Source organism: Lampris incognitus, chromosome 9 (genome assembly GCF_029633865.1).
Source record: "Lampris incognitus isolate fLamInc1 chromosome 9, fLamInc1.hap2, whole genome shotgun sequence".
In the NCBI taxonomy this organism is placed as follows: Eukaryota; Metazoa; Chordata; class Actinopteri; order Lampriformes; family Lampridae; genus Lampris; species Lampris incognitus.
The window spans coordinates 55,638,857-55,652,981 of NC_079219.1; the positions used below are offsets into that span (position 1 = coordinate 55,638,857).

The following is a 14,125-nucleotide window of genomic DNA, read 5'->3' on the forward strand; positions in this document are numbered from 1 at the left end:
GGATGGACGGATGGATGGACGGATGGATGGATGGATGGATGGATGGATGGATGGATGGATGGATGGATGGATGAAGCTGTCCACTGAACCATACCTGTCGATCAGCCTCCACCATCAGTCATTCTTCCCTGCCTAAACCTCCCAATCTGACTTGGCGTACATTGCTTTACATGGTGTTACACCAGCACCACCTACAGGCCATGATGGTGAACAGCTCGTTCTTCTTGACAGCCCCCCCCCCATCTCTCTGCAACTCTCTCTGATACATGACTGGTGGTGCTCACGTCAAACAGAAGTCAGACAGCAAGAATGAATTGCACCCAATTGGCTGTGTCCTGTGTCTTACAAGGAACACATTGATCTGTCTTTACCCAAAAAACAAAGTGTTAGAAAACGTTTTCCTCGTCTCGTGATGTGGAAATAAAACATGCTTATCTCTGCTGCATGCCACCTATTTTACAGTACTTTCTCCACCTCTGACCTCCGTATTACTGCTCGTCTAAATCCCAATAATATTGCTTTAAGATGCTCAGTCAGCTGAGCTGTTTTGCGATGCTGACACAGTTTACTTTGGCACGGTGCGTGCAGACTAAACCGATCGGCCGATAAGTCAAACGGGAGATAACCAGCCGAGCACGCGAATCCCTTTGTCGTCATTATGCATGAAGACGTCCAGCTGCACGGTCTTCAGGCTGGTCCACTCAAGTAGCACATATCTACAGGGACGGGTCGACCGCAGAGTTTCAGCAAAGCAGGTCAAAGTGTAGATAAGATGGCCAGGCCCAGATAGCAACGTTGCTGCTGCCCGCACCCGTCCCACACCGACGCCTTCATCCGGCCCACATACAGCGTGGAAGGACGGCACTTGGGCGGTCCGCTCCTGTTTGCCAGATCTGGGCCAGAACCAAGCCATAGCAATGCCGCATGTGCCACGTATTTGCCAAAGGTGGGCCATATTTGTTTTGTGATATTTGGGCCATATTCACCATTTACCACACGGGCCACTTCAGGGTCACATCCAGATCACATGTTGCCCAGAGCGCCGCTTCTTTGCCAGAAAAGCTCCACATTTGATTTGGCATATTTGGGCCATATTTGCTGTTATACATGTGGGCCACTTCAGGCCCCCATCCGTTTTGTCAGGGCCAGAAGAAGGCCGCCAGTGCCGCATCATTGCCTGAAGTGGCCCACATCCGGATGCTGCCTGGGAGGGTGCATATACAGTGCATCCGGAAAGTATTCACACCCCTTCACTTTCCCCACATTTTGTTATGTTACAGCATTATTCCAAAATGGATTAAATTCCATTTTTTTCTCATCAATCTACACACAATACCCCATAATGACAAAGTGAAAAAAGTTCTGTAGAAATTTTTGCAAATTTATTAAAAATAAAAAACGGAAATATTGCATGTACATAAGTATTCACACCCTTTGCTATGACACTCAAAATTGAGCTCAGGTTCATCCTGTTTCCACTGATCATCCTTGAGATGTTTCTACATCTTGATTGGAGTCCACCTGTAGTAAATTCAATGGATTGGACACGATTTGGAAAGGCACACATCTGTCTATATAAGGTCCCACTGTTGACAGTGCATGTCAGAGCAGAAACCAAGCCATGACGTCAAAGGAATTGTCTGTGGACCTCCGAGACAGGATTGTATCGAGGCACAGATCTGGGGAAGGGTACAAAAAAATGTCTACAGCTTTGAAGGTCCCGAAGAGCACAGTGGTCTTCATCATTCGTAAATGGAAGAAGTTTGGATCCACCAGGACTCTTCCTAGAGCTGGCCGCCCAGCCAAACTGAGCAATCGGGGGAGAAGGGCCTTGGTCAGGGAGGTGACCAAGAACCCGATGGTCACTCTGACAGAGCTCCAACGTTCCTCTGTGGAGATGAGAGAACCTTCCAGAAGGACAACCATCTCTGCAGCACTCCACCAATCAGGCCTTTATGGTAGAGTGGCCAGACGGAAGCCTCTGCTCAGTAAAAGGCACATGACAGCCCGCTTGGAGTTTGCCAGAAAGCACCTAAAGGACTCTCAGACCATGAGAAACAAGATTCTCTGGTCTGATGAAACCAAGATTGAACTCTTTGCCCTGAATGCCAAACATCACGCCTGGAGGAAACCAGGGACCTCTCATCACCTTGCTAATACCATCCCTACAGTGAAGCATGGTGGTGGCAGCATCATGCTGTGGGGATGTTTTTCAGCAGCAGGAACTGGGAGACTAGTCAGGATTGAGGGAAAGCTGAATGGAGCAAGGTACAGAGAGATCCTTGATGTAAACCTGCTCCAGAGCGCTCAGGACCTCAGACTGGGGCGAAGGTTTACCTTTCAACACGACAACGTCCCTAAGCACACAGCCAAGACAACGAAGGAGTGGCTTCGGGACAAGTCTGTGAATGTCCTTGAGTGGCCCAGCCAGAGCCCAGACTTGAACCCCATTGAACATCTCTAGAAAGACCTGAAAATAGCTGTGCAGCGACGCTCCCCATCTAACCTTAAAGAGCTCGAGAGGATCTGCAGAGAAGAATGGGAGAAATACCCCAAATATAGGTGTGCCAAGCTTGTAGCTTCATACCCAAGAAGACTTGAGGCTGTAATCGCTGCCAAGGGTGCCTCAACCAGGTACTGAGTAAAGGGTGTGAATACTTATGTACATGCAATATTTCAGTTTTTTATTTTTAATACATTTGGAAAAATTTCTACAAAACCTTTTTCACTTTGTCATTATGGGGTATTGTATGTAGATTGATGAGAGGAAAAAAAGGAATTTAATCCATTTTGGAATAAGGCTGTAACATAACAAAATGTGGGGAAAGCGGAGGGGTGTGAATACTTTCCGGATGCACTGTATATATATATATATATATATATATATATATATATATATATATATATATATATATATATATGCAAGTGACCTGAGCATACTCTTCTTTTTTTTACCACTTAAAAGATGGGGACTGTTTGTCCTGTGTAGAGAACACCTTGGTTCCAGTCCTCTCCGAAATACAGTCACAATTAAATCCCCATAGATAACCTTTGGGGCTTGTATGAATGTGTGGGTTGCTTTTACAACTCAGACAGACATTGTCTTTCTCATGGGAAGCTGTAGTCATGAGCTGCTGGCAGAAAAATACTGCAATCACGACACATTTGCACAACAGCAGACTTTTATTTATTTGTTTGTTTGTTTATTGGGGCAGGCGTCATTTGCTTTCATTGGCTGTGGATCCACCACCAGCCTGTGAAATTTACTGTAATGCAGAATATACAGAGACAGAATATACTAACAGAATACACAGAGAATATACAGAATATATAGAGACAGAATATACAGAATACACAGAGAATATACAGAATATACAGAGACAGAATATACAGAATACACAGAGAATATACAGAATATACAGAGACAATATACAGAATATATAGAGACAGAATATACAGCATACACAGAGAATATACAGAATATACAGAGACAGAATATACAGAATACACAGAGAATATACAGAATATACAGAGACAGAATATACAGCATACACAGAGAATATACAGAATATACAGAGACAGAATATACAGCATACACAGAGAATATACAGAATATACAGAGACAGAATATACAGAATACACAGAGAATATACAGAATATATAGAGACAGAATATACAGAATACACAGAGAATATACAGAATATACAGAGACAATATACAGAATATATAGAGACAGAATATACAGCATACACAGAGAATATACAGAATATACAGAATATACAGAATATATAGAGACAGAATATACAGAATACACAGAGAATATACAGAATATACAGAAAGATATACACAGAATATACAGAGACAGAATATACAGAATATAGAGAGAATATACAGAATATATAAAGACAGAATATACAGAATACACAGAGAATATACAGAATATATAGAGACAGAATATACAGAATACACAGAGAATATACAGAATATATAGAGACAGATTGATGAGAGGAAAAAAAGGAATTTAATCCATTTTGGAATAAGGCTGTAACATAACAAAATGTGGGGAAAGCGGAGGGGTGTGAATACTTTCCGGATGCACTGTATATATATATATATATATATATATATATATATATATATATATATATATATGCAAGTGACCTGAGCATACTCTTCTTTTTTTTACCACTTAAAAGATGGGGACTGTTTGTCCTGTGTAGAGAACACCTTGGTTCCAGTCCTCTCCGAAATACAGTCACAATTAAATCCCCATAGATAACCTTTGGGGCTTGTATGAATGTGTGGGTTGCTTTTACAACTCAGACAGACATTGTCTTTCTCATGGGAAGCTGTAGTCATGAGCTGCTGGCAGAAAAATACTGCAATCACGACACATTTGCACAACAGCAGACTTTTATTTATTTGTTTGTTTGTTTATTGGGGCAGGCGTCATTTGCTTTCATTGGCTGTGGATCCACCACCAGCCTGTGAAATTTACTGTAATGCAGAATATACAGAGACAGAATATACTAACAGAATACACAGAGAATATACAGAATATATAGAGACAGAATATACAGAATACACAGAGAATATACAGAATATACAGAGACAGAATATACAGAATACACAGAGAATATACAGAATATACAGAGACAATATACAGAATATATAGAGACAGAATATACAGCATACACAGAGAATATACAGAATATACAGAGACAGAATATACAGAATACACAGAGAATATACAGAATATACAGAGACAGAATATACAGCATACACAGAGAATATACAGAATATACAGAGACAGAATACACAGCATACACAGAGAATATACAGAATATACAGAGACAGAATATACAGAATACACAGAGAATATACAGAATATATAGAGACAGAATATACAGAATACACAGAGAATATACAGAATATACAGAGACAATATACAGAATATATAGAGACAGAATATACAGCATACACAGAGAATATACAGAATATACAGAATATACAGAATATATAGAGACAGAATATACAGAATACACAGAGAATATACAGAATATACAGAAAGATATACACAGAATATACAGAGACAGAATATACAGAATATAGAGAGAATATACAGAATATATAAAGACAGAATATACAGAATACACAGAGAATATACAGAATATATAGAGACAGAATATACAGAATACACAGAGAATATACAGAATATATAGAGACAGAATATACAGAATACACAGAGAATATACAGAATATATAGAGACAGAATATACAGAATACACAGAGAATATACAGAATATACAGAAAGATATACACAGAATATACAGAGACAGAATATACAGAATATAGAGAGAGATATACAGAGAATATACAGAGAATATACAAAATATACAGAATATACAGAATATATAGAGACAGAATATACAGAATACACAGAGAATATACAGAATATATAGAATATATAGAATATATAGAGACAGAATATACAGAATACACAGAGAATATACAGAATATACAGAATATATAGAGACAGAATATACAGAATATACAGAATATATAGAGACAGAATATACAGAATACACAGAGAATATACAGAATATACAGAATATATAGAATATATAGAGACAGAATATACAGAATATACAGAATATATAGAGACAGAATATACAGAATACACAGAGAATATACAGAATATACAGAATATATAGAGACAGAATATACAGAATACACAGAGAATATACAGACTATACACAATATACAGAGAGATATACCATCGAGCCGATCAAGGGCCCAGGTTTGGGCTCAACACTGGTGGGGACATTTTTGAACCATTTGTTGGGCTAACCATGTGCATTCCCACCCCCCAACCCAACACACACAGCAAAGCCCTGATAGGTGGAGCACGAGCAATAACCCCCCCCCCCCCCCATTCTTCACCTGCCTCCGTCTGGTCTCGGGTTCGGGTCCCTCACCTGGGGACGGGCCGCTTTCAGGGGAGTTTTGTTCCTTGCGCCATTGAAGTTGTAAACTCAGCGAGCCTCTGAGCTCTTGTGTTAGTGTATTGTTGTCCCCCTGTTCTCCGTGTGTGTGTATACACATGTGTGGTGTGTACAGTATGTGTACGTGTATCTACTGTATGTGAGGCTCTGCACAAAAGCTGAAAACAAATATCCTCTTTAGGACAATAAATTCTATTGTGTGTGTGTGTGTGTGTGTGTGACACCCAGCCACACACACACACACACACAAAGTGTGTAAACGTGACAGACCCACAATCTGCAAAAGTGGAGGCGTCCTTAATGTTATTCTGCAGGTGCCGCTCCAGGTTTCGGGGGCTGGTTGCACCTGTGAATTGAATTTCAAGGGGTTTTAAAGGGAGGTTCTGCCTCCGCCTGATGAGCCCTGTACTGTATTGTTGGTCCAGCTCAGGCTAATTACTTTTTCAACTCTTTATCTTATTCTTTTGATATTCTTGTTATTCAATCTGCATGTTTTGTTTTCAATCTCCCATTCGAGGTCTTTTTAAAATCTTTGCGTAAAGCGCCTTGGTTTGTTCTTGTGTGTGAAATGTGTGACTTACTAAAAAGGGATTAACACCAAAATTAACGGTTTAAAAACTATAATATTATTTTTAAACAACTTCGACTTCAGAGAGACATGGTCGAACTGAAAAAGTGAAAATATTACCTGAAAACCAAAATGGAAAACACATCTAACAAAGGCAACAGGGCCTATCAGACATGGCATGTAAAAAAAAAGAAAGAACAGAAGATAAATATTGAAACAGTCCCAAACAACGACCCGAATTTAAAAGCTACTGGAACGACCGCGGGCGGTCATTTTGACCGCCACTGTTTTTAAACTCCATATTCTGTCAAGATAAATACCCAGCTGAGATATAATTAATGCATCGCATTGTTTTAAATCCAGATTGAGAGTACTTGGAGCTGATTTCACTACATGTACTTGTGTTTTTATAATCTGCTTGCAATTTACTTTTTTTTTATCATTTCTTGGTCTTTTGTTTGTGTTTTCAAATGTGTGATTTTGCACCTGTGTGATTTTGTAACTGTGCTGCCTACCTTGGCCAGGTCTCCCTTGAAAAAGAGGTTTGTAATCTCAGCAGCATCCTCCTGGTTACATAAAGGTTAAATAAAAATATGATTGACCCTGTTTACACTGGGTTTTAAAATGCGTTTTGGGCGATCTGATCACAAGTGGACAGCGAGACACGTCGCCGTTTACACTTGTGTCTATCGTGCGTCTCCAAATGTGTCCTGCTGACTACTCAGAAGAAGAAGAAGAAGAAGAAGATTTCCTGTTGCGTCCTTGTCGGGGACACATCGGGACGCATTAGCGTTTACACTACAAAAGATATGTGGTCAAATGTGTCCCAGACCACCTAATAAGTGGTCTGAGTCCCGGTTCACAAAACGTTTTGGTGGTCGTTTACACTTGTATTTAGCGCTGTCCACTTGTGATCCGATCCCAGAAAAAAACGCATTTTAAAACCAAGTGTAAACGGGGTCTTAGTATGCCCTGTGACGTTACTGGCGACCTGTCCAGGGTGTTTCCCCGCCTTCCGCCCAGTGACTGCTGGGATAGGCTCCAGCACGCCGCGACCCTGAGTAGGATAAGCGGCTTGGAAGATGGTCGGATCCGGTATCAGCCCCCCCCCACCCCAGAGCATTTCATTTCGCAGTAACGTTAGCAACAACAACATGCTAGCTAGTCGATCAGGTTAAAATGATGACCTGTTCGAGCAACGAATGCAAGTTAGTGTAACCGGTTATCTTCTTGCCCGGTGCGGGATTCGATACGGGTGTGCTGCACCACAAGGCGACATCACTAACCGCTCGGCTAAAGGGTCAGACCCGTTAGCTAGGGGCTAACGTCTCTTATTAGTAGTTTACAGTTGTCACCCTCATCGGAAGCGCGCCCTCGCGCTTTGTTATTCCCGCGCTCCGAAGAGACTTCTGAGGATCTGCACACTTCCGGATCCCACCGCTGCCACCAATGTAACCGGTTGTTTTCTTGCCCGGTGCGGGATTCGATACGGGGTGTACTGCACCACAAGGGGACATCACTAACCGCTCGGCTAAAGGGCCAGGGGCTAACGGGTCTTATTAGTAGTTTACATTAGCAAACAATCTAGACCTGAGCTCTGAACTTCAAATGACTTGACTAACATTAGATCTAGAAAATAGATTGGGATAGAATCATTTAACGTGAATCGTTTAAACTATGACAACTGTCGACCTCTTACACAAGCTACTGCCGTAGCCAGCTGTCCTGGTATGGACGGTTTTTATTGGACTTTATTATTTATAACCCACAGAAGACAATCCACGAATATGAACCACGCTCCATTTTCACACGTGGAACGGGGTTTTACACATTCGCTTCCGGTGAGTTTGTGGGTCATGTGACATTGGTGACTTCCCGCCTATTTATTCGTGGAGTTTTGTCCCATTTGTGCCGCGCGGATCTGTCCCCGGCTCCTCAGCTCCCCATGGACGCAACAGCAGTCGCTTGACGCTGGCAGGGGACACGTCCATGCTTTTTTAACAAGTCTTCAGGGTCGACATTTTCCAAATACTGTTGAACGTATTCTGGAACAAATAATACGGACAACCCATTACCCTAGAAGCATTGTGTAAAGAAGAAGACACGTGTGTATTCTTTAATATGAAAGGCGCTAGTTTCTATTTCGATTGGATTTGATACAGTTAATAGTCGAGGTAGCGAACAGAAACGGGCTCAAACAAGCCTGGGAAGAGTCCGGTGGAATTACAGCGCCACCAAGTGGCAGGTCCGCATACAGCAGGTGGAAAGCTCATTTGTTTCAGGGTCTTGTAGGATTTTGACCACGAGTTCAGACGTCCACAGACGCGCGTGGGGTGGGGTGGGGTTAGCAGTTTGCTCCGCTTTTGCTTCTGTTTGATTTACTGTTGCCTTGGAGCCATTGCAAACACCCCCCTCCATAACGACAGAGGCCTGATTAAAGATGGACGATGAAGAAGAAGACGATGATAGTAATAGCAATATTTAGAGCCCGTAATACTCGTTTTCTGGGAGATGTCAGAAAGCAGGGCCCTGTTTCAGAAAGTGGGTTTAGTGAAAACTCAGTTAGTTGACTCAGAGTTGAAGTTTGGGTTTTGGATTTCACAAAGCCAGTTCAGCTTAACTCTGACTCAGTTACTATCCCAGACAGCATCCGGATGTTGGCCACTTAAGGCAGTGATGCGGCACTGATGGCCTTCTTCTGGCCCTGACAAAATGGATGTGAGCCTGAAGTGGCCCACATCTATAACAGCAAATATGGCCCAAATATGCCAAATCAGATGTGGGCCTTTTTTGGCAAAGACGCGGTGCTCTGGGCAACATGTGATCTGGATGTGACCCTGAAGTGGCCCGTGTGGTAAATGGTGAATATGGTCCAAATATCACAAAACAAATATGGGCCACCTTTGGCAAATATGTGGCACATGCGGCATTGCTATGGCTTGGTTCTGGTCCAGATCTGGCAAACAGGAGCGGACCGCCCAAGTGCCATCATTCCACGCGGTATGTGGGCTGGATGAAAGTGTCGGGTGTGGGACGGGTCCGGGCCACAGCAATTTTGCCATCTGGGATGGCAACAAACTCCGTTAAGCTAACCTGCCCGCTGGCAAGTTTTCTTCAAGTAACCCTGAGTTTCTCCTCCTCTTCAGCTGAAGCCTGCAGGCTGGAGGAAGTGCCGGACGTGGCGTGTCCTTTTCTTGAAGAGCCAGTTGATACTGACGCACAAATACTCCACAGAAATGTCCGTTGGGAGAAGGCGATCAGACCACGACTGGATGTTTTATCGTTCCCCGGTGACTATCTGTTTTGAGTGTTACTGTTTTTCTGCACTATTGATCATTTATCTGAACAGTTTTCTCAGCCCCGATAGCGTTCCAATAATTTCCAGCATTGCTGTGTTAGAGAAAAAGGAGGTGCAGGTTATATGCACAACACTAAAGGAGAGCCAGGTTATATGCACAACACTAAAGGAGGTGCAGGTTATATTATGGCACAACACTAAAGGATGTGCAGGTTATATTATGGAACAACACTAAAGGAGATGCAGGTTATATTATGGAACAACACTAAAGGAGGTGCAGGTTATATTATGGCACAACACTAAAGGAGATGCAGGTTATATTATGGAACAACACTAAAGGAGGTGCAGGTTATATTATGGCACAACACTAAAGGAGATGCAGGTTATATTATGGCACAACACTAAAGGAGATGCAGGTTATATTATGGCACAACACTAAAGGAGGTGCAGGTTATATTATGGCACAACACTAAAGGAGGTGCAGGTTATATTATGGCACAACACTAAAGGAGGTGCAGGTTATATTATGGCACAACACTAAAGGAGGTGCAGGTTATATTATGGCACAACACTAAAGGAGGTGCAGGTTATATGCACAACACTAAAGGATGTGCAGGTTATATTATGGCACAACACTAAAGGAGATGCAGGTTATATGCACAACACTAAAGGAGGTGCAGGTTATATTATGGCACAACACTAAAGGAGGTGCAGGTTATATTATGGCACAACACTAAAGGAGATGCAGGTTATATGCACAACACTAAAGGAGGTGCAGGTTATATGCACAACACTAAAGGATGTGCAGGTTATATTATGGCACAACACTAAAGGAGATGCAGGTTATATGCACAACACTAAAGGATGTGCAGGTTATATTATGGCACAACCCTAAAGGAGGTGCAGGTTATATTATGGCACAACACTAAAGGAGGTGCAGGTTATATTATGGCACAACACTAAAGGAGGTGCAGGTTATATTATGGCACAACACTATCATATCATCAACTGTTAGATGTTACGTTTAAGGCGTAAAGCTCAGTAGGCCTCTCTGTATCTTCCCTCTCTGTGGCAGCTGACAAGGCATCTTCATCATCCTCCTGTAATTAAAATTAAATGTTTTGTGGTCTAATCTAACCCATTATGAAAAGCCTGTGGAGTACTAAGAGCACTTAAACTGGATGGCGGTCTGACATGGCAGAAGGCTCCACCAGACAGATTACACCATCAGTAACTGGTAGAAGATGAAGATTAGACAGTTGAATTATAACTTTACCCAGAAAAGTGCCCCACCTAATTTAAATTTTTTTTTACATCAGTGTGCCGGGCGCATCACAATTTTTCAAATATACAACTCTGAGTCAACTTAAAATAGATCATGATGTCTGAAGGACAACTAAGGGTCTGAAAAAGTGACAGCAGCCAATTACAAAGAAGTGTACCGCTACAAGAAAATCAGTGTGCCAAGTTGTGTCTAAGTTGGGTGGGTGGGCGTCACTGAGCTAACACCGGCAAAAGGGTGCATGTACATATATATATAATATCATTAATTTGAATACATAACCTCTTATGTAGGTCCATGTGTCCTCCAGAGGTGCCTTCATCAACACTGTGTTGACTGAGGACCATCTCTTCAGCCTCTGTGACGGTGGTGGAGGTGGTGGACCCCCACCTGTTTTTCGGGCCTTGGCCTCTTTTGTATTGGTTATAATGGAGGTCAAATTTGAGCATGTCCACGTGGCACACATTTGCAGACTTGTATGTATAAAGGCATTTAGGTGGTGCTTTCAAATAATAAATACCGGCAGTGATGGGATGGCTGCAAAATTCATTCATTTCAATTTTTTCTAAGAAAATTTCCCTAACTACTTTAAGATATCACATGCTGTTTAATTATGCAGGGTAAGCTAAACAACATCACACTTGCTTGTAATGAAGTTATACCTTACCTGTTTGAGCTTTGTTATATATTTCATCTTCTGGTGCTGCAAAGTTGGGCCTGTTTGGTTGCACCCGCATAAGTATTAAACACACACACACGTTGAATAAGTGGAACCCTCCAGATAAAATCAACGAAGGTTGAATCAGTTTATCTGGATACAACGTTTATTCAACCTTCTTCTGGATACAATGTTTATTATATAAATGTTGTATCCAGATGAACTGATGCAACTTTCTTCTGGATACAACGTTTATTATATAAAGGTTGTATCCAGATGAACCGATTCAGCCTTCTTCTGGATACAATGTTTATTGTATAAAGGTTGGATCCAGATGAACCGATTCAGCCTTCTTCTGGATACAATGTTTATTATATAAAGGTTGTATCCAGATGAACCGATTCAACCTTCTTCTGGATACAATGTTTATTATATAAACGTTGTATCCAGATGAACTGATGCAACTTTCTTCTGGATACAACGTTTATTATATAAAGGTTGGATCCAGATGAACCGATTCAGCCTTCTTCTGGATACAATGTTTATTGTATAAAGGTTGGATCCAGATGAACCGATGCAACCTTCTTCTGGATACAATGTTTATTGTATAAAGGTTGGATCCAGATGAACCGATTCAGCCTTCTTCTGGATACAATGTTTATTGTATAAAGGTTGGATCCAGATGAACCGATGCAACCTTCTTCTGGATACAATGTTTATTAAATAAAGGTTGGATCCAGATGAACCGATGCAACCTTCTTCTGGATACAATGTTTATTATATAAACGTTGTATCCAGATGAACCGATTCAACCTTCTTCTGGATACAATGTTATATAAACGTTGTATCCAGATGAACCGATTCAACCTTCTTCTGGATACAATGTTTATTATATAAACGTTGTATCCAGATGAACCGATTCAACCTTCTTCTGGATACAATGTTTATTATATAAACGTTGCATCCAGATGAACCGATTCAACCTTCTTCTGGATACAATGTTTATTATATAAACGTTGTATCCAGATGAACCGATTCAACCTTCTTCTGGATACAATGTTTATTATATAAACGTTGTATCCAGATGAACCGATTCAACCTTCTTCTGGATACAATGTTTATTATATAAACGTTGCATCCAGATGAACCGATGCAACTTTCTTCTGGATACAATGTTTATTATATAAACGTTGCATCCAGATGAACTGATTCAGCCTTCTTCTGGATACAATGTTTATTATATAAAGGTTGGATTCAGATGAACCGATTCAACCTTCTTCTGGATACAATGTTTATTGTATAAAGGTTGGATCCAGATGAACTGATTCAACCTTCTTTGATTTTCTTGCCTGGATTATTGAGCACGCATCAAGACACTCGAGATAAAACTTTCCTTTTTATTTTCCAGTTGCTACTCACGCATTGACTCAGTCAGCAATGTTCTGCCATGCCGGCTCACGTTCTTTTGCTGCTACTCCTGTATTGCTTTTTTTCTTAAATATATACTCTTATTCTGCATACATATCAATTAATATCCATCCATCCATTCATTATCCAAACCGCTTATCCTGCTCTTGGGGTTGCGGGGATGCTGGAGCCTATTCCAGCAGTCATTGGGTGGCTTTTATTGAAACCAGTAAAAACAAAAAATACAATTCACATTCAAAATCTCATTTAAAAGCGAGACCTGGCCAAGACAGCAGCAATTCAAAAATGTTACAGACACAGCCTGCTATTCTATCTATCTATCTATCTATCTATCTATCTATCTATCTATCTATCTATCTATCTATCTATCTATCTATCTATCTATCTATCTATCTATCTATCTATCTATCTATCTATCTATCTATCTGTCTGTCTGTCTGTCTGTCTGTCTGTCTGTCTGTCTATTTGTCTGTCTGTCTGTCTGTCTGTCTGTCTGTCTGTCTGTCTGTCTATCTATCTATCTATCTATCTATCTATCTATCTATCTATCTATCTATCTATCTATCTATCTATCTATCTATCTATCTATCTATCTATCTATCTATCTATCTATCTATCTATCTATCTATCTATCTATCTATCTATCTATCTGTCTGTCTGTCTGTCTGTCTGTCTGTCTGTCTGTCTGTCTGTCTATCTATGTATCTATCTATCTGTCTGTCTGTCTGTCTATCTATGTGTCTGTCTGTCTGTCTGTCTGTCTGTCTATCTATCTATCTATCTATCTATCTATCTATCTATCTATCTATCTATCTATCTATCTATCTATCTATCTATCTATCTATCTATCTATCTATCTATCTATCTATCTATCTATCTATCTGTC

General features: G+C 40.8%; 1 protein-coding gene across 1 annotated transcript in view; it reads left to right on the plus strand.

The window, feature by feature from the left end:
- The window catches only part of LOC130118591 (DOMON domain-containing protein FRRS1L), a 22,756-nt gene that overhangs the window by 4,049 nt on the left and 4,582 nt on the right, over window positions 1-14,125 (plus strand). The window lies entirely within an intron of this gene.